A 27,125-nucleotide genomic window follows, 5' to 3' on the forward strand; every position below is an offset into this window, starting at 1 on the left:
GTTTATTCGCTGGGTTAGACTTCTTTATGGGGCACCAACGGCAAGCGTAGTTACAGGTCGACATAGATCGGAGTATTTCCGATTATATAGGGGAACAAGACAGGGATGCCCGCTGTCTCCATTGTTGTTTGCGTTGGCAATTGAACCTCTGGCCATGGCGTTGAGAGACTCCAGGAAATGGAGAGGGGTGATTAGAGGGGGAGAAGAACATCGAGTCTCGTTATACGCTGATGACCTATTGTTATACGTGTCGGACCCAGCGGGGGGGATGATAGAGGTTATGCGAATTTTGAGGAGGTTCGGGGAATTCTCGGGGTATAGGCTAAACATGGGGAAGAGTGAATTATTTGTGATACATCCAGGGGACCAGAGTAGAGAGTTAGAAGGCTTACCGCTAAGGAAAGTGGAAAGAAACTTCCGATACCTGGGGATTCAGATCGCTAGGAGCCTGGGAACCTTGCACAGACTTAATTTGACACGGCTGGTAGAACAAATGGAGGAGGACTTCAAGAGGTGGGACATGCAGCCTCTATCGCTGGCGGGCAGGGTGCAAGCAATTAAGATGATGGTCCTCCCGAGGTTCTTATTTATATTTCAATGTCTCCCTATATTAATCACCAGGACCTTTTTTAATAAAATAGATAGGAGCATCACGAGCTTTGTGTGGGCAGGGAAAGTTCCGAGAGTAAGGAGGGGTTCCTTCAGCGTAGTAGGGATAGAGGAGGACTGGCACTACCGAACTTGGGCGATTACTATTGGGCCGCCAATGTGGCAATGATACGTAAATGGATGATGGAGGGTGAGGGAGCGGCGTGGAAACGACTGGAGAGAAAGTCCTGTAAAGGAACGAGTTTAGAGGCGCTGGTGACGGCACCGCTACCGCTCTCACCTAAAAAGTATACCACGAACCTGGTGGTGGCGGCAACACTGAACATATGGGGACAGTGGAGGCGACAGAGAGGGGTGCGGGGAGCCCTGGTGGGGTCCCCTATCAGGAACAACCATAGGTTCGCCCCAGGAAGAATGGATGGAGGATTTCAGAGCTGGTACCAGTTGGGAATTAGGAAGGTGGGAGATTTATTTATAGATGGGACTTTTACGAGCTTGGGAGCATTGGAGGAAAAGTATAAGTTACCCCGGGGAAACCCCCCGGACTGGAGGCCTGGGTAAACGATATGGCGGGGTTTATTAAACTGGAGCAGATAAAGTTTGCCCTGAGAGGATCGGCTCAAGGGTTCACCAGGCGGTGGCAGCCATTTCTCGACTACCTAAGGGAACGTTAGAGGGAAGATAGATGACCAGCAGCAGCAACCCAGGGGGAAGGGGGGGGGGGGGGGGTTTAGTTTAGTATAGGTCAACAGATAATGGGGTTTTGTTACTTGTGTATTGTTAAAAATTTCTATTTTGTTATCGTTCCGTTTGTTTTGTAAGAGGGAAAAATGTTGTTTAGAAAAAATTTTCAATAAAATATATTTTTTTAAAAAAGGTATTTTGAAAGGGAAGGAGAGCATAAGGAGGAGGTTTTCGTGATTCTAACTCAAAGTGATGAACCAAATCCAGATGACTCTGAATTTGACATTCCTCAAATTAAATTGGAGAATGAGGATGTTTTTAAAAATTGGGATAAATTATTGAGTTACCATTCAGAGGAAAAATGATCTGGCCTGAACGAGTTATTAATATCACATGGGCAAGTTTGTGGAAATAAGTTGTGAAGTACTAAAATGGTTATACATGATCTAGATGTGGGAAATACAGTTTCAATTAAACAATATCCATGTAGACTTACCCCTCTAAAATTGGCACAGGTTCAAAAAGAAATTGAAAGTACGCTTAAAAATGGCATAATTGAAGTGGGTTGCAGCCAATGGAGCTCACCCATAGTAATGGTACCTAAACCAGATGGTACCCAGCAATTGTGTGTGGACTATAGAAAGGTTAATGCAGTTACAAGAACAGACTCTTATCCTATGCCCTGAGAAGGTGGGACAATCTTTTATCTCCAAACTAGATTTACTTAAAAGATATTGGCAGATACCTTTATCCGAAAGGGCGAAGGAGATTTCAGCTTTTGTGATTTCAAATGGTATATACAAATTCAAAGTTATGCCATTTAGCATGAAAAAAGCCCTAGCCACATTTCAACGGTTAACTAACAAAGTAATTTCAGGATTACCCAATTGTGCGGTGTACATAGACGGTCTGGTGATTTTTAGTCAGACATGGAAAGAACGGAGGCATCTGATGGAGTTATTCGATCGACTTCAGGAGGCGGATTTGGTGGTAAACCTAGCCAAAAGTGAGTTTGGAAAATTCCAAGTTAAGTTCCTAGGCTATACAATTGAACATGGACAAATGGTTCCACGGGATGTGAAAACAAAAGTTATTGGGGAGTTTCCAATACCGCCGACACAAAGTAATAATGAGATTTCTTGGCATGAGATGTTTTTACCATAAATTTGTGCCGAAGTTTAGCAACGTGGTTGCTCCCCTGACGGACTTGCTGAAGAAGCGTAGCAAATTTCAGTGGATGGCGGAGTTCAACAGGCATTTGAGGTCCTCAAGGCTGTGTTAACCACTGCTCCTGTGTTGGCCATTCCAAATTACACAAAACCATTCAAGGTGGCTATCGATGCGAGTGATGTGGGCATAGGTGCTGTGCTTTTGCAAGAAGACAACGAAGGAATAGAGCGGCCTATTGAGTATTTTTACAAAAAATTAAATGATCACCTGAAGAAGTATTCAACAATTGTAAAGGAGACTTTGAGCTTAGTGCTGGCTTTGCAATATTTTAACATTTATGTTCCCGAATTCGTCTGCAATAATTATATATACTGATCATAATCCATTGACGTGTTGGGAAGATTCAGGAATTAAAATGCCAGACTGTTTCGATGGAGTTTATGATTTCAGCCATTTAATTTAAAATTAAATGAGGGGAAATATTCCTTTAACGCCCTGGGCATAAATTGTGGCCTGCTGAGAGCACCTTTCCCCTCCTCCTTCCAGCCGATTTTCCTGTTCTTCCTGTTCTCCCACTCATCCTTTTTAAAAATTCTGTCTGAGGATGTGAGCACCACTGACCAATATTTAGTGTCCAGTCCTAACTGTCCTTGAGCTGAATGGAAAAAATACCCAGTAGGTCATTTTAGAGGGCATTTAAGAGATATTTAAATTCCAAATTTATGAACTAAATTTAAATTTCTCCAGCTGCTGTGTTTGGATTCAAATTCATGTCTCCAGAGAATTAGTCCGGGCCTCTGAACCACTAGTTTAGTGACACTGTTCTACCCTCCCCATTCACTAAGGCACACTGCATTCGAAGGGGAATGAGAATTGCGCACACATGTTTGGGAGAAAGTGGTTTATGCAGAAGTCAGCAAAAATCCCTTCGGCACCTGCCACGCCACTCCCTGCAGACATTTGTAACTTGAAGCAACTATAGAAAGCACCAAACATGTGTAGTATCATAGCAACAGCCAGAAGAAATCAATCTGCAACTAACCTGTATGTAGTTGATGATCCCTTTAAATGCTGCTGGTAGGGGAGGGGGAGTCCACTCTGCTGCTGAATGCCTTTTCTGCAGTGCATGGTTAAGAGAGAGCGCATTATTAGGAGCACGGAGTTCCAAAATGGCATTAGTACAAAATCAGTACTGCTCTTTATGTGTCTTGCAGACATTCACTACATGCCTGCATGAATATTCTGTCTGTGCGAATTGCATCACAAGTGTGAACATGCTTGCTGCAGGTGACATTTTGGAGCTCAACAGGCACTCGCAGCACCCCAAAAATGGCACGACTGAGGCTAAATTCTCCCTCTCGCTCTGGAGACAGTGGGTGATAGTAGAGGCATTACGGTTGGCCTGGTTTAGAAAGGGAGAAATGCATCAGAGATAACACAGCTGAATGCGAGCCAATGACTGCTCCTCGTGTTGGACAAGGGCCAAGTATTTGTTCATAATGGCCCTCAAGTTGAAAAGCCTGTTGACACTCCCTGTCTGGGCTCACACACAAACCGATCATAAGCTCCAGAAGTATCATGACCAATGGAATGCCAAGTGAATTCACTTGACTCATTCCAGGGATGAAAGAGCTTTTCTTATTATGAAGAAAGTTTGAACAGGTTGGGCCTATATCCACTGGAATTTTTGGCAGAATGGGAGGTGATCTTATTGAGACATGTAAGGTCCTGAGGGGACTTGATACGGTGGATACCCGGATAATGTTTCCTCTCGTGTGGAACACTAGAATGAGGGACTCAGTTTACAAATAAGAGATCTCCCTTTTAATAATGAGGAGAAATCTTTCCTCTGAGATGGTCGTTAATATGTGGAACTCGCTCCCCAGAAAGCAGTGGAGGCTGATTCATTGAATTGTTTCATGGCTGAGTTCGATGGATTTTTAGAGACAAGTGAGTCAAGGATTATAAGGGACAGACAGGGAGGTGGGTTTAGACCAGAACCAGATCAGCTATGATCTTATTGAATGATAGTGCAGGCTCAAAGAGCTAAATGGCGTACTGCTGCTCTTAGGTCCTATGTTCCTATGAATGTCAACGTCTAAACAATTGAACGCTTGACATTTTTAAGTAAGTTATGTTTGTGTTTATGGGTGTTAGGAATAAACTGTAGCTTTAAGTTTAAGGCCGGCATTTACCACCCCCGGCCCCATCTCCCCTGGCTGGGAATTGTGGGCATTACCCACAAGTGAGATTTTCGGATCCCGCCAAAGTCCATGGGCTTTTACGTGGCTTGTTTGCTCGGGATCCCACTGCAAGGGGTTGACTTCAGCAGGAACATAGAACATACAGTGCAGAAGGAGGCCTTTCGGCCCATTGAGCCTGCACTGGAAAGTCCCGCTGGCTGAAAGGGCCAAAAAATCCCACCCTAAGTTTAATTTATATTTCACATTTGTGTGCTTAGCAAGAGGAAAAGCTAGGTATTGGTTTACCTTCAGAGTGATGCCTGAAAGTCCATGGGTTTGTTTGTAAACCTGCATTTCAATGAGGTTTTACGCTCTTAAAAGTAGCAAAAAACTGTGCTGTTGCCTAGCAAAATGTGGCCAATGGACACAATGAGAAACATAAAGCAGTTTTAGATCAGTTGGAAGCAGATGCCAGGAGGAGCTGGACAGGAGAGAGAGTTGCAGAAAGCAGATTTCACAGAAAAACTGGAAAAGGTCCCAGAAACCTGGGAATGGGAATAAAGAGAAAGGTCCACAAAGACACTTAAGTAAAGGAACACGAACAGGAACCTAAACAAGGTCCTGTTCAGTGTGGTTAAAGTAAGGAGACAAAAAAATGTCTTCATTGAAGAGAGAAAGCTGAAGGAGCAGAATCAAGGCAAAATGGGCTTGCAAGAAGCCAGAAGATCAAAGGAGACAGCCAAAGGTTGGTGACTCCTTTCCACGGAGCCTGTGAAGCAGTAATGTTCTGTTGGTTCGGCTGATTATCTGAGAGTGTGCATAGAAGGTGAATCTTGACAACACATGGTGATCCAGGGAAGAGGAACAACAGGAGAAATTGAATCTCTGGAAATGGATCCACATTGAAGATATCCAGGTGAAAGGATAGTTTGGGACCTCCAGTGGTGGCCATGGAGGAGTAGGTCGCACATTTGGTAGCTCCCGCCTGTGATGGATGTTTGGACCTTTTTCTCCCGTTTTTCCCCCCGGATTTTATTGGATAAATCGGTGAAGAGTGAGACAGTGAGGAGAAATCCCTCTCCAGTATATGGAGAATTGGGCCACAAGTGGCCGTGTGAGAAGACAAAGTCCAATAAGAAAGATGCGAGCAGAGCTGGCAATGCGGGAAAGTCTGGCGGAGAAGCAGGGCCGTGGGGAGACGGCACAGTGGTTGATGGAGCAGCTGGTGAAGATTTTTGAAGATTGCATCGCCAAGCTTAAGAAGGACACGCTGGACCGCCAGAAAAGAATGCAGGAGAAGCTGGAGGACTTGTGAACAGGTCCAGGAGGCAGAACCTGAGAATCATCGGCCTTCCTGAAGGCAGTGAGGGATCGGATGCGAGAGCCTATGTGACGAACATGCTGGAGAAGTTGATGGGGCTGACGCGTTCCCTCGGCCCCTGGAAATGGATAGAGCGCACAGAACCCGAGCGAAGAAGCCCCGAGTGAACGAGCCGCCGAGGGCCATGGTGGTACATTTGCACCGATTCCTGGACAAGGAACACATTCTGCGGTGGGCCAAGAAAGAACGGAGCAGCAGGTTGGAGAATTGTGAGCTGCACATTTATCAAGACCTGGGCGTGGATTTGGACAAGAGGCAAGCTGGGTTTAATCGGGCAAAAACGGCCCTCTTTAAGAAGGGGGTGAAGTTCGGGATGTTGTACCCAGCCCATCTGTGGGGTCACATATGAGGAACTGGATTTTTACTTCGAAACACCAGACGATGTACCGACTGTCATCAAGAAAAAAAGACAGGATGTGAACTAAAGACACTGAATCCTTGGAGAGTATTGTAGTGGCGGTTTATTGAAAATCAAGAACAAAGACCAAAGAACAATACAGCACAGGAACAGGCCCTTCGGCCCTCCAAGCCCGTGCCGACCATGCTGCCCGACTAAACTACAATCTTCTACACTTCCTGGGTCCGTATCCCTCTATTCCCATCCTATTCATGCATTTGTCAAGATGCCCCTTAAATGTCATTATCGTCCCTGCTTCCACCACCTCCTCCGGTAGCGAGTTCCAGGCACCCACTACCCTCTGTGTAAAAACACTTGCCTCGTACATCTACTCAAAACCTTGCCCCTTGCTCCTTAAACCTATGCCCCCTAGTAATTGACCCCTCTACCCTGGGGAAAAGCCTCTGACTATCCACTCTGTCCATGTCCCTCATAATTTTGTAGACCTCTATCAGGTCGCCCCTCAACCTCCATCGTTCCAGTGAGTTGATTCAACCGCTCCTCAAAGCTAATGCCCTCCATACCAGGCAACATCCTGGTAAATCTCTTCTGCACCCTCTCTAAAGCCTCCACATCCTTCTGGTAGTGTGGCGACCAGAATTGAACATTATACTCCAAGTGTGGCCTAACTAAGGTTCTATACAGCTGCAACATGACTTGCCAATTCTTATACTCAATGCACCGGCCAATGAAGGCAAGCATGCCGTATGCCTTCTTGACTACCTTCTCCACCTGTGTTGCCCCTTTCAGTGACCTGTGGACCTGTTCACCTAGATCTCTCTGACTGTCAATACTCTTGAGGGTTGAACCTCCGGGTGCGGCGATGACCAGCTAAGTCGCACGTTTCGGCAGCTCCCGGTGGAACGGACTTTTGGGCTCTTAATAAGAGCCCCAACGGCAATTTTAACGGCTAAAAGCACTGTGCGGTAAACCAGAAGGGAATTCCCCCTGGATATGGATGGAAAAAGGAGAGGAAAGTGGCCGGATTGCGGTGGATCCTTTAGAGCAGCGGCAAGGAAGGCAAGCAAAAACCAAGATGGCGTCGGAAGGTGGCAGTTTAATATGGGGCCCTGAACAACACGAGTTTTTGAAACGCTGTGTGGAAGAGCTTAAAAAGGAGATGAAGAAGGAGCTGTTGGCCCCGATATTACAGGCGATTGAAGGGCTAAAAGATGAGCAAAAGACCCAGGAGCGGGAGCTTCGGGTCGTGAAGGCAAAGGCTGCCGAGAACGAGGACGATATACAGGGCCTGGTGGTGAAGACGGAGATGCACGAGGCACACCATAAACGATGTGTGGAAAGGCTGGAGGTGCTGGAGAATAATGCGAGGAGGAAGAATTTAAGGATTCTTGGTCTTCCTGAAGGTGCAGAAGGGGCGGACGTCGGGGCATATGTGAGCACGATGCTGCACTCGTTAATGGGAGCGGAGGCCCGACGGGTCCGTTGGAGGTGGAGGGAGCATACCGAGTGATGGCGCGAGGACCGAGAGCAGGAGAAATTCCCAGAGCCATAGTGGTGAGATTCCTCCGTTTTAAGGACAGAGAGATGGTCCTCAGATGGGCAAAGAAAACTCGGAGCAGTAGGTGGGAGAACGCGGTGATCCGCGTATATCAAGACTGGAGTGCGGAGGTGGCGAGAAGGAGGGCGAGCTTTAATCGGGCCAAGGCGGTGCTTCATAAAAAGATTAAATTTGGAATGCTGCAGCCGGCAAGACTGTGGGTCACATATCAAGGGAAGCACCACTACATTGAAACGCCGGATGAGGCGTGGACATTTATTGTTGACGAGAAATTGGAATAAGCGGGTTATTAAAAAAGAACGTTTGAGACCGAGTGGTGGGGCGAATATGGGGGGCGAAGAGGGGGGAAAAAGGGGGGAGAGATGATTTTTATGTTGTTAATCCTGCGACCCGGTAACTTTTATCTCTTCCACAGGTTGTGGGGGAGGGAGGAAGGGAGGTGGAGGAGCTGGGGGCGTTGGCCATTGGGGGCGGGGCCAAAAGGGAAGCGCGGGCTTTGTTCCCGCGCTATGATAATTATGGCGGGAATAGGGAAGCAGGAAGGAGGGGGCGTCGCACGGTGTGAGCCGAGGTCACGGGGGGAAGCCGAGGTCGGCCAGAGTTTGCTGACTTCTGGGAGCAACATGGGGGTGTAACTACGCTAGTGGGGGATCTAGCGGCGGGGGGGGGGGGGGGTGGGAGGGGTGATTTACTGGGTCGCTGCTGCTGGGGAGAAGGGGGAGCTGGTATGGGGGGGGTGGGCGGGGCGGGAGGGCACCGCCTGGGGGGGACACAGCTGCGTGGGAACCGGGTGAGGAGCTGGATAAAAGGGGATGGCTAATCGACAAGGGGGGGGTAAAGAGCCCCCCAACCCGGCTGATCACCTGGAATGTGAGAGGGCTGAACGGGCCGATAAAGAGGGCACGGGTACTCGCACATCTTAAGAAACTTAAGGCAGATGTGGTTATGTTACAGGAGACGCATTTGAAACTGATAGACCAGGTTAGACTACGCAAAGGATGGGTGGGGCAGATGTTTCATTCGGGGCTAGATGCGAAAAACAGGGGGGTGGCTATACTAGTGGGGAAGCGGGTAATGTTTGAGGCAAAGACCATAGTGGCGGATAGTGGGGGCAGATACGTGATGGTGAGTGGCAAATTACAGGGGGAGGCGGTGGTCTTAGTGAACGTATATGCCCCGAACTGGGATGATGCCAACTTTATGAGGCGCATGTTAGGACGTATCCCGGACCTAGAGGTGGGGAAGTTGGTAATGGGTGGAGATTTTAACACGGTGCTGGAACCAGGGCTGGACAGATCGAGGTCCAGGACTGGAAGGAGGCCGGCAGCAGCCAAGGTGCTTAAAGACTTTATGGAGCAGATGGGAGGAGTAGACCCATGGAGATTTAGCAGACCTAGGAGTAAGGAGTTTTCGTTTTTCTCCTATGTCCACAAAGTTTATTACGGCTATAGCTATTTCGGATCACGCTCCACACTGGGTGGACTTGGAGATAGGGGAGGAAAAAGAACGGCGTCCACCCTGGAGAATGGACATGGGACTAATGGCGGATGAGGGGGTGTGTCTAAGGGTGAGGGGGTGTATTGAAAAGTACTTGGAACTCAATGATAATGGGGAGGTCCAGGTGGGAGTGGTCTGGGAGGCGCTGAAGGCAGTGGTTAGAGGGGAGCTGATGTCAATCAGGGCACATAAAGGAAAGCAGGAGCGTAGGGAACGGGAGCAGTTGCTGCAAGAACTTCTGAGGGTGGACAGGCAATATGCGGAGGCACCGGAGGAGGGACTGTACAGGGAAAGGCAAAGGCTACAAGTAGAATTTGATTTGCTGACAACGGGTACTGCAGAGGCACAGTGGAGGAAGGCACAGGGTGTACAGTACGAATATGGGGAGAAGGCGAGCAGGTTGCTGGCCCACCAATTGAGGAAAAGGGGGGCAGCGAGGGAAATAGGGGGAGTGAGGGATGAGGAGGGAGAGATGGAGCGGGGAGCGGAGAGAGTGAATGGAGTGTTCAAGGCATTCTATGAAAGATTATATGAAGCTCAGCCACCGGATGGGAAGGAGAGAATGATGTGTTTTCTGGACCAGCTGGAATTTCCTAAGGTGGAGGAGCAGGAGAGGGTGGGACTGGGAGCACAGATCGAAATGGAGGAAGTAGTGAAAGGAATTAGGAGCATGCAGGCGGGGAAGGCCTCGGGACCGGATGGATTCCCAGTTGAATTTTATAGGAAATATGTGGACTTGCTCGCCCTGCTACTGGTGAGAACCTTTAATGAGGTGAGGGAAAGGGGACAGCTGCCCCCGACTATGTCAGAGGCAACGATATCACTTCTCCTAAAGAAGGAAAAAGACCCGCTGCAATGCGGGTCCTCTTGGCCTATTTCTCTCCTGAACGTAGACGCTAAGATTCTGGCCAAGGTAATGGCAATGAGGATAGAGGATTGTGTCCCGGGGGTGGTCCATGAGGACCAAACTGGGTTTGTGAAGGGGAGACAGCTGAATACGAATATACGGAGGCTGCTAGGGGTAATGATGATACCCCCACCAGAGGGGGAAGCGGAGATAGTGGTGGCGATGGATGCCGAGAAAGCATTTGATAGAGTGGAGTGGGATTATTTGTGGGAGGTGTTGAGGAGATTTGGCTTTGGAGATGAGTATATTAGATGGATACAGCTGCTGTATAGGGCCCCGATGGCGAGCGTGGTCACGAATGGACGGGGGTCTGCGTATTTTCGGCTCCATAGAGGGACGAGGCAGGGATGTCCTCTGTCCCCATTATTGTTTGCACTGGCGATTGAGCTCCTGGCAATAGCATTGAGGGGTTCCAGGAAGTGGAGGGGAGTACTCAGGGGAGGAGAAGAACACCGGGTATCTCTGTATGCGGATGATTTGTTCTTGTATGTGGCGGACCCGGCGGAGGGGATGCCAGAGATAATGCGGATACTTGGGGAGTTTGGAGAATTTTCAGGATATAAACTGAACATGGGGAAAAGTAAGTTGTTTGTGGTGCATCCAGGGGAGCAGAACAGAGAAATAGAGGACTTACCGCTGAGGAAGGTAACAAGGAACTTTCGCTACTTGGGGATCCAGATAGCCAAGAATTGGGGTACATTGCATAGGTTAAATTTAATGCGGTTGGTGGAACAGATGGAGGAAGACTTCAAGAGATGGGACATGGTATCCCTGTCACTGGCAGGGAGGGTGCAGACGGTTAAAATGGTGGTCCTCCCGAGATTCCTCTTTGTGTTTCAGTGCCTCCCGGTGGTGATCACTAAGGCTTTTTTCAAAAGGATTGAGAAGAGTATCATGAGTTTTGTGTGGGCCGGGAAGACCCCGAGAGTGAGGAAGGGATTTTTGCAGCGTAGTAGGGATAGGGGGGTGCTGGCACTACCGAGCCTAAGTGAGTACTACTGGGCCGCCAATATCTCAATGGTATGTAAGTGGATGGGAGAAGAGGAGGGAGCGGCGTGGAAGAGATTGGAGAGGGCGTCCTGCAGGGGGACTAGCCTACAAGCTATGGTGACGGCGCCGTTGCCGTTCTCACCAAAGAAATACACCACAAGCCCGGTGGTGGTGGCTACTCTGAAAATTTGGGGGCAGTGGAGACGGCATAGGGGAAAGACGGGAGCCTCGGTGTGGTCCCCGATAAGAAATAACCATAGGTTTGCTCCGGGGAGAATGGATGGGGGATTTGGAACATGGCAAAGAGCAGGAGTAACACAATTGAGAGATCTGTTTGCAGATGGGACGTTTGCAAGTCTGGGAGCGCTGACCGAAAAATATGGGTTGCCCCAAGGGAATGCATTCCGGTATATGCAACTGAGGGCTTTTGCGAGGCAACAGGTGAGGGAATTCCCGCAGCTCCCGACGCAGGAGGTGCAGGATAGAGTGATCTCAAAGACATGGGTGGGGGACGGTAAGGTATCAGACATATATAGGGAAATGAGGGACGAGGGGGAGATTATGGTAGATGAGCTGAAAGGGAAATGGGAAGAAGAGCTGGGGGAGGAGATTGAGGAGGGGCTGTGGGCTGATGCCCTAAGTAAGGTAAACTCATCGTCCTCGTGTGCCAGGCTAAGCCTGATACAATTTACACAGGGCGCATATGACTGGAGCACGGCTCAGTAAATTTTTTGGAGTAGAGGATAGGTGTGCGAGATGCTCGAGAAGCCCAGCGAATCACACCCACATGTTCTGGTCATGTCCGGCACTACAGGGGTTTTGGGTGGGGGTGACAAAGGTGCTTTCGAAGGTGGTGGGGGTCCAGGTCGAACCAAGCTGGGGGTTGGCTATATTCGGGGTTGCAGAAGAGCCGGGAGTGCAGGAGGCGAAAGAGGCTGATGGTTTGGCCTTTGCGTCCCTAGTAGCCCGGCGCAGGATACTGTTGATGTGGAAGGAAGCCAAGCCCCCGGGTGTGGAGACCTGGATAAATGACATGGCAGGGTTTATAAAGCTGGAACGGATTAAGTTCGTCCTAAGGGGATCGGCTCAAGGGTTCACCAGGCGGTGGCAACCGTTCGTCGAATACCTCACAGAAAGATAGAGGGAATGGAAAAGAAGAAGACAGCAGCAGCGACCCGGGGGGGGGGGGGGGGGGGGGGGGGGGGGGGGAGGAACCAGAAGGACTCTCAGGGATGTTAGTGCATAAGTATAATATGTATAGGTTGTTGTTATAGGTAATTGTATACTGGACTGCTGAATTGTATTTTTGGAGAATATTTATTTGGGACAAGGCAGTTGCCATTTAGTTTTGTTTTTTAATTTTGATGTTGTTTATATATTATTTATTTCTTGTTTAAAAAACTGGCCATTGTTATTTATATTGTTATATTACTGTGTAAAAGATACACAATGTACTGTTATGGTTGGCCAAATATTTTGAATAAAATATATTTTTTTTAAAAATACTCTTGAGTGTTCAACCATTCACTGTATATTCCCTACCTGCATTCGACCTTCCAAAATGCATTACCTCACATTTGTCCGGATTAAACTCCATATGTCCAGATTAAAGTCCATCACTTTTGTGATGGCTTGAATAAGTAGTGTTATGTGCAACAAGGGGCTGTTTCGATGGCTAAAGTTAACTTTGGCTTACTGGGAGCTGGTAGGACGGGGAGGTGGTTTCTCTGGTTGTTTTCTCATTGTTTTTTCTGATGTTTGTTTACTGGGGAAAGTGATACTTTGAATATGTTTGTCCAAGTGTCGGGGGGGGCGGGGAGAGAACAATGGGGAGACAGCCTGTTTGGTGCCATGCGTGGGAGCTATCAAGTCAGCTGACTCACGGAGGCACAGTGGGGGGCAAGCAGGTGTTAACATGGAGCTTGATATGGGGGGGGGGTTGGGCTTCTGGTGCTCTTACCAGGGGGAGAGGGAGCGGGGTGGGTGGGTGGGGGAGCTGCTTTGCTGGCAGGAGAGGAACTGTTACTAGGGGGAAAATGGGAGATCGGGGACGGGGAATGCCCGAGGGGGGTCTAGGAGACCGGGGGGCGCGAGCTGGAGGTTGGCCTAAAAAGGGTGATGGCTAGTCGGCGGGGGGGGGGGGGGGGGGGGGGGGGGGGGTAGCACCCTGACCAGGCTGATTACATGGAACATTAGAGGGTTGAATGGGCCGGTCAAGAGGGCTTGCGTGTTTGCACATTTGAGGGGGCTGAAGGCGGACGTGGCAATGTTACAAGGGACACACCTAAAGGCTATAGACCAGACTAGATTGAGAAAGGGGTGGGTTGGCCAAGTATTCCACTCAGGGCTGGACTCAAAGACCAGGGGGATAGCAATCTTGATCAATAAACGAGTGGCATTCGAGACAGGGAGAATCGTGTCAGACATGGAAGGTAGGTACATAATGGTGAGTGGGAAGCCGGAGGGGGTGCGGATGGTACTCGTGAACGTATATGCTCTGAATTGGGACGATGTGGAATTTATGACGTGGGTGTTAGGTAAGATCCCGGACTTAGAGCCACAAAACGTGATAATGGGGGAGATTTTAATACAGTCATTGATCCGGAATTGGACTGGTCAAAATCCAGGACAGGGAGGACTCCAGCCGCGGCAAAGTAATTGAAGGGGTTTATGGAACAGATAGGGGGAGTAGACCCACGGAGGTTTCCATGCCCAAGGGCGAACGAGTTTTCTTTTTTCTCCCATGTCCACAAGGTATACTCTCGCCTCGACCTTTTTGTTCTGAACAGGGCTCTAATACCAGGGGTGGTGGATACTGAGTACTCGGCAATCGCAGTGTCGGATCATGCCCCACATTGGGTGGATGTACAGGTTAGAGTGGAGAGAAGACAATGCCACTATGGAGGCTGGATGTTGGGTTAGCGGACAAAGCGATCTGTGGGTGGGTGAACAACTCCATCCAAAACTACCTGGAAATAAATGATACAGGGGAGGTCTCTGCAGCAACGGTTTGGGAAGATTTGAAGGCAGTGGTCAGAGGGGAATTAATCTCGATACCGGCCCACAGAGAAAAGGCGGAACGGGCTGAGAGGGACAGGTTAGTTGAGGAGATACTCCAGGTGGACAGGAGATATTCAGAGGCCCCGGAAGCAGAGCTACTGAGGGAGCGGCGGAGATTACAGATGGAGTTTGGGCTGTTGACTACAGGGAACAGCTGAGGAAGGCAAGGGGACGATTTATGAGTATGGGGAAAAGGCAAGCAGAATGTTAGCGCACCAGCTCAGAAAAAGAGGCGCGGCCAGGGAGATAGGGAGAGTAAACAGTAGAGGAGGGACTATGGTCCTTGACCCAGTGGGGATGAATGAGATGTTTAAGGACTTTTACAGCAAATTATATGAGTCGGAACCTCGGCTGGGGTGGAGGGGATGAGGCAGTTTTTGGGTCAGTTGAGGTTCCTGAGGGTGGATGAGGATCTAGTGGAAGGGCTGGAAGCCCCAACTGAAATTGAGGAAATAACTGAGGGGCTGGGGGTGACACAGTCGGGCAAGCACCCAGGGCCGGATGGCTACCCGGTGGAATTCTATAAGAAATTGAGCCCACTGCTGGTACGGACATTTAATGAAACAAGAGAGAAGGGGGTTCTCCCCCCACAACAATGTCGCAGGCCTCGATTTCACTGTACCTGAAATGGGAGAAGGATCCGGAGCATTGCGGGTCATACAGGCCAATTTCTCTACTGAATGTGGACGCCAAACTGCTGGCTAAGATACTGGCCACAGGGATAGAGGATTGTGTCCCGGGGGTGACAGGGGGTGACCAGACGGGATTTGTAAAGGGCAGGCAATTCACGGACAATGTTCAAAGGCTTTTAAATGTTGTTATGATGCCTTCAGAAGGAGAGCAGGCAGTGGTGGTAGCGATGGATGCGGAGAAGGCTTTTGATCGGGTGGAGTGGGATTACCTGTGGGAGGCGCTGGGAAGGTTTTGGTTTGGTGAGAGCCTCATTGCCTGGGTGCGGCTGCTCTATCAGGCACCAGTACCAGTAGCGAGTGTGCGTACGAACCGGCTGAGGTAGGGGTATTTTAAACTGCACCGAGGGACGAGGCAAGGGCATAGAGCCATTGGCCATAGCGTTAAGAGCCTCTAGGAACTGGAAAGGGCTGGTTCGGGGGGGTTGAGCACCGGGTCTCAATTTACGCAGATGACCTGCTCTTGTATATTTCAGACCCGTGATAGGGGATGCGGGAAGTTATGTGGATCCTCGGGGAATTTGGTAAGGGTATAAATTGAACATGGGGAAAAGCGAGATATTCATGATCCAGGCAAGAGGGCAGGAGAAGAGGCTGGGGTAGCTGCCGTTTAGAATGGTAGGAAGGAGCTTTCGATATCTGGGAATCCAGGTGGCCCGGTAATGGGAGACACTTCACAAGTTAAACCTATCCCTGCTCGTAGAACAAATGAAGGAGGACTTTAGGAGATTGGACATGCTCCCGCTATCACTGGCGGGGAGGGTACAGACCGTGAAAATGACGGTCCTCCCCAGATTTCTGTTTGTCTTTCAGTGCCTCCCCATCTTTGTCCCGAGGGCCTTTTTCAAGTGGGTGAATAAGATTATTTCGGGCTTTGTGTGGGGGGGGGGGTAAAACCCCGCGTGTGAAAAAGTGTTGCTGGAGTGTAGTCGGCGAAAGGGTGGGTTGGCGCTGCCGAACTCTTGCAATTACTACTGGGAGGTTAATATAGCCATGATTAGGAAGTGGGTAATGGGGGAGGGGTCAGTGTGGGAGCAAACGGAGGCGGCGTCATGTAAAGACACAAGCTTTGGAGCACTGATAACAGCACCTCTGCCATTCTCGCCGGCCTGATACTCCATATGTCCGGTGGTGGTGGCGGCTCTGAGAATCTGGGGGAATGGAGGAGAAAGAAGAGAGTGGAGGGAGCATCGATTTGGACCCTGATTTATAATAATCATCGGTTTGTACTGGGTAGGCTGGATGGTGGGTTCCGGAGATGGAAAAGGGCAGGAATTAGGAGGATGGGGGATCTATTTATAGATGGGAGCTTTCCAGCTTGAAAGCTTTGGAGGATAAATTTGAATTGCCTGCAGGTACCATGTTTAGGTATCTGCAGGTGCAAGACTTCCTGAGAAATCAAGTTCCAGCCTTCCCACTGCTGCTGCCACAGGGGATACAGGACAGAGTGGTCTCCAGTACCTGGGTGGGAGAGGGGAAGGTATCAAATATTTACCAGGAACTTTTGGAATCGGAGGAAATTCCGGTGGAGGAGCTTAAGGGCAAGTGGGAAGACGAGCTAGGAGGAGAGATAGAGGCGTGTCTATGGGCGGATGTCCTAAGCAGGATTAATATATCCTCATCATGTGTCAGGCTTAGCCTGATACAATGCAAGGTAGTCCAACGGGCACACATGACGGTAGCCCGGATGAGCAAGGTTTTTGGGGTAGAGGACAGGTGTGCGAGGGTAGCCCAGCAAATCATGTCCACAGGTTTTGGGCATGTCCGAAGCTTTGAGGGTTTTGGCAGGGTTTCGCTAAGGCAATGTCCATGGTATTCAAAACGCGGGTGGTGCCGAGTCCGGTGATTTTTGGAGTGTCAGAAGAGCCGGGAGTTCAGGGGGTGAAAGAGGTCGACGTCTTGGCCTTTGCCTCCCTGGTAGCCGGAGACGGATCTTATTAATGTGGAGGGACTCAAAACCCCCGAGTGTATAGACCTGGGTTAGTGACATGGCTGGGTTTCTCAGTTTCGAGAAAATAAAGTTTGCCTTAAGAGGGTCAATGGTTGGGTTCACCCGGAGGTGGCAGCCGTTCGTCGACTTTTTCGGGGAAAGTTAAAATGTCAGCAGAAGCAGAATTCCAAAGTGGGGGGGGGTGGAAAAGAGGGCCGGATAGTTGTTTTATGGTTGGGGGGGTGCGAAGATTGTAATGGGGGTGGAAATGTTTATTGTACCATGTTTATGTCGCTGTTATTGTTATTATTATAAAAACTTGCAAATACCCTAATAAAAATATTTTTTAAAAAAAAGAAAGGATAGTTTGGGAGGAAATTCCAAGATGAGTTCTGTAAGAGTGGAGGTTGGAAATCCAAATTAAAATACAGAGCTTCTTTGAGAACCGTTGGCACACAGTGCGATAGGTTGGGTGGGGGAGGGGGGCGGTGGAGTAGGGAGGTAAGGTCGTGAGAAATTTAAGAAAGTTGCTTGGTGGTGTATCTGACAACAGAACGCTTATTGGTTTACATGGTCTGCACAAAGTGTGAACTTTAGAGCATAAGTTGGATTTTGTATCTTTATAAAGTTATTTTACGGGCTGTGGGCATCACTGGTTATGCCAGTATTTATTGCCCATCCCCAGTTGCCCTTCAGGTGTTGGTGAGTTGCCTTCTTGAACCGCTGCAGTCCCTGAGGTGTAGGTACACCCAGAGTGCTGTTAGAGAGGGAGTTCCAGGATGTTGCCCCAGTGACAGTGAAGGAACGGAGATATATTTCCAAGTCAGGATGGTGAGTGATTTGGAGGGGAACCTTCAGGTGGTGGGGTTCCCAGGTATCTGCTGCTCTTGTATTTCTAGATGGTTGTGGTCATGGGTTTGGAAGGTGCTGTCTAAGGAACCTTGGGAGTTACTACAGTTCACCTTGGTAGATAGTACACATGGCTGCCACTGTTTGTCAGATGTGGAAGGTTTGAATGTTTGTGGAAGGGGGAGCAATCAAGCGGGCACCTTGTTTGGATGGTGTCGAGTTTCTCGAGTGCTTTTGGAGCTGCACTCATCCAGGCAAGTGGAGAGAATTCTATTACACTCCTGACTTGTGCCTTGTGGATGGTGGACAGGCTTTGGGGGGGTCAGGAGGTGAGATACTCAGCACAGCATTCCTAGCCTTTGACTTGCACTGGTAGCCATAGTATTAATATGCCTAGTCCAGTTCAGTTTCTGATTTATGGTAACCCCAGGATATTGATTGTTGGGGATTCAGCGATGGTAATGCCATTGAATGTCAAGTGGCGATGGGGAGATCCTTTCTTGTAGGATATTGTCATTGCCTGGCATTGGTGTGGCGGGAATGTAACTTGCCACTTGTCAGCACAAGCCTGGATATTGTCCAATCTTGCTGCATTTGAACATGGACTGCTTCATTATCTAAGGAGTTATGAACGGTGCTGAACATTGTGCAGTCATCCGCAAACATCCCCACTTCTGACCTGATGTTGGAAGTGAGGTCATTGATGAAGCAGCTGAAGATGGTTGGGCCTAGGACACTACCTTGAGGAACTCTTGCAGTGATGTCCTGGAGCTGAAATGATTGACCTCCAACCACCACACCATCTTCCTTTTTAAAAATAAATTTAGAGTACCCAATTCTTTGTTTTCTGAATTAAGGGGAAATTTAGCGTGGTCAATTCACCTAGCCTGCACATCTTTTTGGGTTGTGGGGGTGAGACCCACGCAGACATGGAGAGAATGTGCAAACTCCACATGGACAGTGACCCGGGGCTGGGATCGAACCATTGCGCCACCATGCTGTCTTGACAACCATGTTCCTTTGTGCCAGATATGAGTCCAATTGATGGAGAGTTTCTCCCCCCCCCCCCGATTCTCATTGACTCCAGTTTATCTCTGGCTCCTTGATGCTATACTCAGTCAAATGTTGTTTTGATGTCAAGGGCAGTCACTCTCCCCTCACCTCTGCCATTCAGCTCTTTTGTCCATGTTTGAACCAAGGCTGTAATGAGGCCAGGAGCTGAGTGATCCTGGTGGGTTTCCTGATTAGATCTTGATTTTCCACCCGTCAACATTCTCTCTGGCAGCGTATGTGGGCTGAAAATTGCAACCCCCCCCCCTCCCCCCATCTTCACCAAACTCTGTTTAGTAGATGCCCACCACACTTCTAAACAAAAAATAAAAATTAGGATCAATCAAGCCAGGTTCCACCTTGGGATTTGACTTGTCCAATAGTGCCATCAGCTGGAATCATAACACTTGCAGAGATGGTTGTGGAAGGGAGTGGCGATGAAGGTGGAATAAAAGTGGCGACGAATAAAAGAAACTGATAACAGATGGCCTTGGCTGGAATGTTGTACTCTCAATCGTGGCGAACTTAGAGATGGGAAGGGCACTCACTGAGGCGAGATGGTGGCATACTGGAACCCAGAACCAACCCCGCCAGAATTAAGTTCTGGATTGGAAGGTCCATTGTTGACCTTCATGCTCTGCTCCAATTAATGATCACTGAAGGGCCTCATCCCCTCCACTGCTGGGATTAACTCATGGCTTGTTTCCATGCGGTATGCACGACAGGTAAACCTGTGTAGCCAGCTTGTCACCTCTTGAGGGTGTGTCCTTTAATGGAAGGCAATCAGTGCTTGATCAAGTGACCGGACATCGAGAAGGTGAAGACGGAAGGCCTGCTGAGAGCCATCTCCCTGCCACCTCCTTACTGCTGACCGTCCTGCACCATCACCCATGATGCTCAATCTGCAAAAACCCCCACCCCCCAAGGTTCACTCTATGATCCTGGGATTCCAGTGCCGGCAGCTCCTGATTGGCAGGCCTTCCCAAAAACATGCAGCTCAAGCGTATCTCACCAGTATATTGTAAACATGCAGGGAGAGATCTACCAGCCGCGTTGCACCCGAACGGCAACGCGACACGTCTGGTGGATGCTGGGTGATTCTTCTTCTGGGATCTACCCGGTTCACCACGCCCAGAGAGATATAATGTGATCTAGTGAGGTGTCATGATGTGAATCCTGCCCTTTGTCAAATTCCCATCCACCACCACTCTCCTCCACCTGGCTGAAGATAGTTCTATCTCTCAACAACTTCTCTTTTGACTCATCCCATTTCCTCCAAATCAAAGGTGTAGCAATGGGCATCTGAATGAGTCCTAGCTACGCTTGCCTTTTTATGGGGTATGTGGAACATTCCTTGTTCCAGGCCTACCTGGGTCCCCTCCCACAACTCCTTTACCAGTACATTTGATTCTCTCTTAGAGTGAGACAGCTAGTTTCACTCTAATATGCACTCTCACGATCTACCCAAGACGTGGGATCTAACTCCCTTGCCTTGGGGATCTCAGGCAAACGCTGTTCCATGCTGGTCTCCACAAACGGGGATCAGACAGAACGGCACTTGGGGCCTCCCAGCGAAACAGAGGGCTCCATGTGCTTGACCTCTGGGCAGAGTGGCACCCTGGCACTACCTGGGCATTGTGGTACTACCAGCCTGGTACCCTGGCACTACCAAGGTGGCACTGCCATGTGACATGGGCACTGCCAAGGTACCAAGGTGGTATTTTCCCCACGACAGGGATCGGGGTGGGGTGGCGGGTGCTAATCATAGATCATGGAATTTACAGTGCACAAGGAGGCCATTCGGCCCATCGAGTCTGCACCGGCCCTTGGAAAGGGCACCCTGCCCAAGCCCACACATCCACCCTATCCCCATACCAACCCCACCCAACCTTTTAGGACACCAAGGGTAATTTAGCAAGGCCAATCCACCTAACCTGCACATCTTTGGACTGTGAGAGGAAACAGGAGCACCCGGAGGAAACCCACGCAGACACGGGGAGAACGTGCAGACTCCCCGCAGACAGTGACCAAGCTGGGAATCGAACCTGAGATCCTGGAGCTGTGAAGCAACTGTGCTAACCACAATGCTGCTGTTTTGCTCGATAGGTGAGTTGAGGTTTGGGGGTGGTTTGGGTATTGCGCGGAGGGTCGAGAGAGTAGGTCACCATTTTACAATGGCGTCGCAATCTCATCCTACACTGAGGAGTTCCGGCGAGCCGAGCTCCTCTGCAGAAAACAGGACTAAGTGCCCCCTCAGCCGTGGGTTACTGGCTGAGGCCCCTCCCAATCTATCCAAATGGCCGTTCGTTAGTGTGGTGTTTCTCTGCGCTCAAAGAGCTGGGAAATACCTGACTAATTGCGTGCTACAGGACTCTTTTCCCATTCGCGTAGTTTGCACTGCAGTCTTTTCTCTCTTTAGCTGTTTCTTGTGAATGCACACGACACTTACCAGTAATGTTTGAAAGTAGAAAGCAAACGTAAAGGTGTACATTATGCAAGTGTTTTGCTGTTTCAATGGGAGAATTTTTTATTACTTGTAAAATAGAAAAGCTTGGGACTACACAGACAATCTTTTGCTGAGACTATCTTGCCTCCTGGAAGAAATTTGTATTATTTTAAAATTGTAACACCCATTAATCAAAATGAATGCTGACCAGTTTCTTTCCATTAATTCATAAAACACAAATTCAATCCCAATAATGGCAGTAAACTGGCCAATCATAATTAACTTAAAATTATGCTGCTTTCACATTTCTGAAGCAACTAAATTGCTTGATTAAATCCTTCAAGAATCATTGATTTTGCTTTGATTGGAACGACAAATCATTTACCAATGGAAATAGCCCAGTCATACTAATGCCATTACATACACAATTAAAGGAACAGAAGAATATAATCCTGAATGGATATGGATTACATAACAATCACTCGAAGCAGATCATTCTGTTCATAAGCAAAATTGACATACAAATAGAGTATTGAGCTAGTGCAATTGGATAATACTGAATAATGGGAGAATGGATGACAGATGCTGATTTTTCCGGGGCGGCAGCCAGGATGCAGAGAGACTGAAAACTTCCAAACAATCTGCCAAGATGTGAAGGCCCTGACAAATTTCACTGCAGGAGCTCATTATGGATTTTGGGTTCTGTTTCCCACCCACCAATAGGCCAACTAAACAGCTTGTCCAGCAGAATTTAGAAGGCCAGTGGTAGGAGGAAGTGGCAGTCAAAACCTAGGGACGGTCCCTGGCAATTGGGGGAAAGGTAATCGATCAGAACTAAAGAGATGTGAACAGGGGGGAGTGGGTCAGGTGGATTGACGAGAAAGGCTGCCATTGGAAGGGGGTGGGAGGTCAGTGATTGCATGGAGAATGGACTGGATGCACCCAGAGCATGGTGGGGAAGGAGGCTGCTCATGGCAAGGCAGGAAGAGAGGTGTTGCAAGTGGCAGGCAAGGGGCCGAAGTTTCCTTGTGGAGCCAGTGGGGTGGCTTAAAAACACCGCTGCTCCACTGGCCCACATGGGTTGATGAAAATGTCACTCATCTTGTGAACCTACCAGGTGCTTTCTCCCTTTTACTGCTGAGCTCCAGGTGAAGCCCACACAGTAACATTCAATTTCACTTTTTTCTCCCATTTGCACATGGCTTATATGTCCTGCCTCTCCATAGTGGCTCACTTGGCTGTCCCAATATCCTCTGATGAATCAAGAGCTGTGGGCATATGTTGGAGGCACATTTTCCAAAAATAACTTATTTAAACCAACTCTCAACCCTCTGCCCTGAGCCCCAACCGCCTTTCTTTTGTTGTAAAGTGGTTAATATTAAGGCCAGAGAGTCTATGGGAGGTTCTCTCCACAAGTTAGCACTACGTTATAGAGCTGCCATTCATTCTATTATTGCTTGGGTGAACAAAGTGTTGCATGTGCAATGTCATAGCAACTGGTAGCGCACAACAATATATTTTGCTATCTTTTTTTATTTGTCATTGGACATAGGCATCACTGCCTGTGCCAGTATTTCTTACCGATCCCTAATTTCCCTCGAGGGGGAAGTTAAGAATCAACCACATTGTTGTGGATCTGGAGTCATATGTAGGCCAGACCACATAAGGACAACAGAGTTCCTTCCTTAAAGGACATTAGTGAACCAGATAGATTTTTATGACAATCGGCAATGGTTTCATGGTTATCATTAGACTTTTAATTCCAGATTTTTATTGAATTCAAATTCCATCATCTGCAGTGGTGCGATTTAAACATGCTACGTATAAATTATATTAATTACAGTGGTTATGAACTGAAAAGTCTCTCACATGCTCTTTTTGCAGAAGTAAATGGAGACGTATCATGAAGATAGTGTGATCACTTTTGGAGGGAAAAAGATCGAACCAACCACCTGCCCATCATAAGGTGCTTTAGACCGCATTTGTAACTGTTCCCGCCTCCTAATGGCTGTGGTGCGAGGTCATGTTGGTATTGCCCATCCAACATGACTGACAACTGGATTGGCCACTTTAATAACATGGCACATGGAAACCCACGGCTGAGCACATACAGGCAAGCAACAGGGAGGGATTTCGAATCCTTGTTCAAATCTACTAGAGATGATTTTTGACTCCTGCTGCCATTTCTCACCCATTTACAGGAGGTAGCCACTTAAATATGGAGATCAGAATTTTGTGCTGAATGTAGAACTCCGAGTGCACATTTCAAGAACAAATGAACAGAATGTGTACCAAGTGCACTCCATCCATTTGTATTATGCACAGGCTACTGTTCCTTAAAGGGACTCCTGGAGACCGTTCAAGAATAGTCAAAGACATTTTAACTGTTTGTCATTGAGGCAGAAGGCCTTCACAAGCATACCCCTACCCTCCAATCAACATTCCTATTTTGTTTTCTTGGTGTCCATGATTTATTTATATGCATGGCCCTTTTAAATCTTTGCACAGCTGCAAGGGTGCAGTATTTTAATGTCATGATGTGGAGATGCCGGCGTTGGACTGGGCTGAACACAGTAAGATGTCTTACAACACCAGGTTAAAGTCCAACAGGTTTCTTTCAAACACTAGCTTTCGGAGCACTGCTCCTTCCTCAGGTGAATCAACTTCACCTGAGGAAGGGGCACTGCTCCGAAAGCTAGTGTTTGAAACAAACCTGTTGGACTTTAACCTGGTGTTGTAAGACTTCTTACTGTAATTTAATGTGACAGACTTGTGTATGGCCTGCATGGGGACGTTAGGGTTGTGATGTAGCTGTGTAGTTTATAGCAAACATTGCTCCCAAACCCAGGTCTGACCTACGTTCCAGTCATTACAAGTTGTCCTCCCATACCTGTCATGGTACTGTGGGGTGCCTGTAGCTTTCTGGCAGCATTTAAATGTGATCCAAACTTGGAAATCGTTCAGGCTTCCAAATTCTAGCTTTGGGCAGGGTAGCTCAGCTGTTCCTTTAGCCTTGTGCCAATTTTGATGCAAGTTAGAAGATTACCCCCACTGCCATGCAGTCACATAGAACAGTTGTTGACCTTCAGGGTATGTCTGACAAGAATAATTAGGGGGCTGTGCAGACAGGGGCAGTTCCATGACTGTATAAAAGTATACACAAGTGAATGACCTGAGATGTTAGAAAGTAATGCATGGAATAATTCCATTACTGCGGCAGAAATATTATGGCTGGTCACTCCTGCAACCAATGAGTATCATCTGTCATTGGACACTACAGGGATTACACAAAATTGACTACCAGCTCTTCTCCCTCAATACAGCAAGCACACTGAGAAAAAGCACAAAAAGGGAGCTCATGCCGTTTTAGTTGCTGTGATATGAAGAGTCTAAAGTTCTTGTTCCTTTTCACCAAACACCCTTTATTTCACTCACCACAGCCTCTGCACAAAACTCTTAACAACACACCACCTGACAGAGGCCACCTCAAGCCCCTTTACATATCAGTGTCAATTAATGGATACGAAACATAAATGAGACAACTAATTGCAATGTCTCTTAACCCATTACTTAACAGTCTCCCCTTCCTTGGAGAAAAAAAGTAATTAGGTGAAAACAAAATTTCAACAAACTCAAAAGCACACATGATTTTGCCCCTTTTTTGGGGGGACGAGAAAGAAAAAAACAGTTACAGAAACAAGCGCCCTTCATTAACAATATCCAAAAGTTTCTGTGAACTCACCCCTCTTTTCGTAAAACAGTCTTACGACAGTCGATAGCTCCTGTCGACCCATTTAAATTTTGTTATTTCCCCTCTCTCCAACATCTGCTTCAAACTTGCGATGTCCATCCGTAACCTCTTTTCATTGACACTTTTTGTACAGTGCACATTTTCCCACAGGGATTTATTGTCAATGTGACAGTCAATAGGTATATTACCCAAATCCCCTAATCCCAAAATTTCTGTCAATATCATACTTATATAAAAGGCCATATCCACCGCCACTACAAGGCTTAACGTCTCAGCAGCCAAAGTGTTTTTTACCACTCTCCTTATTTTCTTCGTTTCCCACACAAGCGGGCAACATTTACCATTGTTCCCCAAACGGAAAATTATAAAACCTCCTGCGCTTGAAACCCCATCACATAAATTTGCATAGGACGCATCACTATAAACTATGAGTTTCAAGTGCTTAAGGTCACCTAAAACCGGGAACTTCAAAACACACTCCTGCATTTTTAGTTTGGCCAACGCTTTATTTGCTCTTATTATGTCTTCAACTTTGGGATCATTCATTTTCGTACTCAACTCTAAGACATCAAAACTCACATCCGGTCTAGTCTGTCTACCTAACCAGTTCAGTTGCCCAATTAAACTTCGCAGTTGCTCTTTTTCTACCTTTGAAACCATTGCGTCTTTTTGTGAAACTCGGCCATGACTAATTGCTATTGGGCTGATGCTTTCCAAATAAGATTGCTGACGTAAAGTTGCCCCTAACTTAGTCTGTCCAATTTCCAGTCCAATATATTTAAATGCACCGGAAGCCTGACTTCCAACCCTGAATTCTTTCCTCAAACCAGAGATTACAATAGCTTCAAAATCACTAGTCCCACCCCACAAAAAATCATCGACATGCATCATAAAAATGCCAGAAAGATTTCCTTTATAGTGCCAGTAAAACATTGCAGGATCTGCTTTCAACTGGCAACAGCCTAACTTTAACAAAACTGACCTTACCGAAAAATACCAGACTATAGATGCATCATTTAATCCATATACACGTTTGTTCAACTTCCAGAGTACCCCTTCTGAGTTAGCTGCTTCTTTAGGAGGACGGAGAAAACTGTCTCTCTGGAGCTGATGCCTCTGCAAAAAGGCAGCTTTTATATCTATAGATTTGCATTCCCATGCCTTTGTGGCTAATAGAGCCAAGATCTTTAAAATAACCTTTCCTGCTGTAGGTGAATCTACCCTTAAATCCTGATCTTCTACGTTTTCTTCAAATCCCCTTGCCACAAGCCTGGCCTTTGCCTTACAAGTTCCATCCGGAAATCCATCTGTGGGATAGAACTCTTTGTCCCCTATCCGGTACTTCCGTGTATACCCCAAATTCACTCCAACTATGCAATTCTTACTGTTTTGCTTCTTTAATAACTTTTTCATCTAATTTATTTGAAGCCACCAAAATCTCATGTGCATGTGGACTTCTACTCCTATTAGTATTCGTAGACTTACTCATGTTCGAAATCTTGACAAACTACGTCCCCTCACCCACCTGGTATCTCGTTCTGTACTGCTATTGCTTGATCTTTCCCTTCTGCTGTGGGATGTTCTTTCAATAGCTCTCGACCTTTTCCTGCGGACCTGTTCACTATCCGATGTACTATCTGAACTGGCACTGCGTTTCTGTGCCCTCCATTTTTGAACTTCGTTTTCCCAATCCATTGTCTTGACTCCTTCCCCTGAATGCTGTACATTCAACCAATGTTTATACTTTCCAGTGGCCTTCCCGGCTCTACTAATAACAGTTGCATCCTTCCATTGACTAGACCCTTCAGGCAAGTATGTCACTTTTGTACCAACTTTTGGCAGTTGCCCTTTCGGAAAAATGGCCTGTTCTAATTCACCAGAAGTGTTGTGTTCCTCCACAGAAACCCTGTCTATATCAGTTAATTGGTTCTCATAGTTCTGTAACAGATGTGTACCAGATGACTCTGGTTCCTTGTTATGTCTGTCTGCTCTGTCAAAATTTGAAAATTTGGA

The 27,125-nt window shown here is 47.8% G+C and overlaps 2 long non-coding RNA genes across 2 annotated transcripts in view; both read right to left on the minus strand.

The window, feature by feature from the left end:
- Positions 1–27,125, minus strand: part of LOC140410728 (uncharacterized) — an 86,222-nt gene that overhangs the window by 24,301 nt on the left and 34,796 nt on the right. The gene's annotated exons all lie outside the window — the stretch shown is intronic.
- The window catches only part of LOC140410727 (uncharacterized), an 85,147-nt gene that overhangs the window by 24,012 nt on the left and 34,010 nt on the right, over positions 1–27,125 (minus strand). The window contains exon 3 of the long non-coding RNA XR_011940717.1: positions 3,506–3,580. This is a non-coding gene — a long non-coding RNA (uncharacterized lncRNA). The remainder of the gene's footprint in view (positions 1–3,505; positions 3,581–27,125) is intronic.

Source organism: Scyliorhinus torazame, chromosome 4 (assembly GCF_047496885.1).
Source record: "Scyliorhinus torazame isolate Kashiwa2021f chromosome 4, sScyTor2.1, whole genome shotgun sequence".
Classification (NCBI taxonomy): domain Eukaryota; kingdom Metazoa; phylum Chordata; class Chondrichthyes; order Carcharhiniformes; family Scyliorhinidae; genus Scyliorhinus; species Scyliorhinus torazame.